General features: G+C 43.3%; 1 pseudogene; it reads right to left on the bottom strand.

Moving 5' to 3' along the window:
* Positions 1 to 235: 235 nt before the first annotated feature.
* Positions 236 to 354, bottom strand: LOC143937369 (5S ribosomal RNA; annotated as a pseudogene).
* Positions 355 to 3239: the final 2885 nt, after the last annotated feature.

Here is a 3239-nt window from a genome sequence, read left to right as displayed (position 1 = left end):
TTTGGAAACAAGCGAAAAAAACAGGTCAACACCAACAACATAAAAAGAAGCCTGCGGCATCTGGAAAACCCAGGTGGTCTCCCATCCAGGTAAAAACCAGGCCCAACCCTGCTTAGCCTCTGAGACCAGATGAGATTGGGCGCTTTCAGGGTATTGTGCCCATAGGCAATTTCTTTGGCAATTTCTTTGGCAAACAAGGGAAAAAAACCAGGTCAATGCCGACAACCTAATTAGAAGCCTATGGCACCTGGTATTCCCAGGCTGTCTCCCATCCAGGTACTAACCAGGCCCATCGCTGCTTAGCCTCCGAGATCAGACAAGATCGGGCACTTTCAGGGTGATTTGGCCGTAGGCACTCTCTTTGGGCACTCTGAAGCCTCTTGACAAAGGCCAAGATGGTCACCTTGGGAAACAAGCTAAAAAAAACAGGTCAAAGCCAACAACATAAAAAGAAGCCTACGGCATCCTATATTCCCAGGCGATCTCCCAATCAAGATACTAATCAGGCCCGACAATGCTTAGCCTCCGAGATTAGACAAGATGGGGCACTTTCAAGGTGATGGGGCCGTAGGCAATCTCTTCAGGCAACCATCTTGACAAACGCCAACATGGTCCTCTTGGGAAACAAGCGAAAAAAAAAAGTCATTGCCAACATTGGAGGCTAAGCAGGGTCGGGCAATCAGTTCCCTTGCCTGAAATAGGCATCTCAGAACTGCCATCTGGCTGCTTCCCGGGTTTCCAACTCCTTCAACTAATCCCAGGAGACAATACTTAGCCTCCATCCTGTTGGAGGTTCCAAAAACCCGATCAATGGTTCCTGTCACCTCGGTCCAGGCAGGATTCCTGTGGCCAATTATAGCTCAGGGGTGTTTAGTACACACCCCACACTATATAAGGCCGCCAGCGTGGCGGCCTTGTATGGTGTGTTGCGGCGGTCAACTGCTTGGGAACCTAGCACTGTTACAGTGGGGGTTATGTGCCTCCTGCACAGTACACACCTGAAGCCACCCTTTATTACTGGTGTTCCATTTCTGCAATACAGGCATCTGCAGTGGTTGTTGAGTGTGGGTGTTGTGTGCCTCCTGCACAGTATACACCTGAAGCTACCCTTTATTGCTGGTGTTCTGTTTCTGTAATACAGGAACCTAGCACTGTTACAGTGGGTGTTGTGTGCCTCCCACGCTTTTCCTTATTTTCGGCAGCTGAATGTGTTGAGCCACACCATGCCGAAGACTTGGTTGGATGTGGAAGACCAAGCCCTCCTAATGCTCCTCATTCACTCTCACCCAGGCTCAGGGTACTAGCCTGTGTTCTGTATACACTAGGCTTTCTTCTGTATACCCTTTCCTCTCTTTATAGTCTAGCCTGTCGTTTATGTACACTAGACTCTTTGTTTAACTCATAAATGGCAGTGTATATAGAAGGAAGGCTAATCTAAGTATATACAGAGAGGCTAAGGTATACAGAAGGTAGGCCAGTTTATACAGAAAACCGGTTGGGTATACAAAGTAGTAGGCTATTGTATACAGAGAAGCTAGAGAATAAAGAAGACAGGCTAGTGTATACAGGACACATGCTAATTTATACAGAAAACAGGCTTGGTTATAGAGAGAGACTGAGACTATTATATTCAGAAGAAAAGCTAGTGCATACAGAGAGGCAGACTGGGGTATACAGAGAGGCAAGTGAATACAGATAGGGGGATGTATACAGAAATGCTAGTGTATACAGTGTAGTGTATACAGAGAGGCTGCCATAAGGTAGGCTGGGGTATACAGAGATGCTAATGAATACAGAAAGGGTGATGTATACAGAAATGCTAGTGTATACAGAGATGCTAGAGTAAACAGTGAGGCTGGGGTACACAGAGAGGCTAGTTTAAAGAGAGGCTAGTATATACAAAGATGTTAATGTATATAGAAAGGTTAGTGTATAGAGAGAGTCGAGTGTATACAGAAAGGACAGTGCATATAGAGAAACTAGTGTATACAAGACAGGCTTGGGTATACATCAAAGCTGACAGTGTATACAGAAGACTGGGTAGTGCATACAGAGAGTATAGTGTGTACAGAAGACAGGCCAGTGTAAACAGACATGTTAGTGGGTACAGAAGACAGGCTGGTTTATTCTAGCTAGTTTGTACAGGCTAGTGTATACTGAAGACGGGCTTTGGTATACAGAGAGTTAAAGTTATTCAGAGAGTCTAGTGTATACAGTCGGCGAGTGTATACATAAGACTGGCTAGTTTACACAGAGTTTACAGAGATGCAAGGGGTACAGAGAAGCTAGTATATATAGAAGACTACAGCATACAGAAGAAAGGCTAGTAAATACAGAATAAAGGCTGGCTTCTACGGAGAGGCAAGTGTATGCAGAACACTATCTAGGGTATACAGAGAGGCTAGATTATACAGAGAGGCTAGTGCATACAGTGAAGCTATTGTATAAAGCCTGGTTAGTGTATACAGAGAAGCTAGGGTGTACAGAAGAAAGGCTAGACAGGCTATAAAGAAGAGACAAGTGTTTACAGAAGACAGTTTGGGGTATACAGAGATGCTAGTTTATACAGAGAGACTAATGTATACAGAAGACAGGCTAGGGCATACAGAAGACAGAAGACGTATTCAGAACATAGGCTAGTGTATATCGAAGACAGGCTATTGTATGCAGAAGACCGTCTAGTGTAAACATGCTGGTGTATATAGAGAGGCTAGTGAATTTAGAGGGTAGGCTAAGTGATAACAGAAGACAATCTGGAATACACAGAGACATTTCATCATTTCATCTAGCTCACATCTCTAATGGAGTTTGTCTCATTGCCATGTTATGCCTTTTCATTCTTATGCTAAACATAGATTATACTCACTACACGATTATAATCATCCACATCAAGCATGCAATAAAACTATCATACATCAAAGTAAACCATTTACTGGCAAACCAATAACGGCCAATGCCTTAACAAATGACTTATCTTTGCTCTCTTTTGCTCTATTTTGCATATTTGTAATTCTCCACATCAACTGATATCACCATTGACGACACACCATCCTGACTTATTTTGCTTTATTTATTACTAGAAATAGAGAGTACTATCTCAAAATCTGGTTAAATCTATTCACCTCGATGTCTACCGCTAATTGTATGGTAATGTAAAATGTACACAAAACCATCCATTTGCTATCAGACATGCCGCACATACTAAGAGTAATATAACTATCGCTCGCTAACGATGTAAA

The sequence above is a fragment of the Lithobates pipiens genome, unplaced genomic scaffold (assembly GCF_037356315.1).
Source record: "Lithobates pipiens isolate NorthernLeopardFrog02 unplaced genomic scaffold, aLitPip1_a1.2 Scaffold_28, whole genome shotgun sequence".
NCBI classification, from domain to species: domain Eukaryota; kingdom Metazoa; phylum Chordata; class Amphibia; order Anura; family Ranidae; genus Lithobates; species Lithobates pipiens.
The sequence above is the reverse complement of the archived record's forward strand: the minus strand, read 5'-3'. Positions and strand labels throughout refer to the sequence as shown.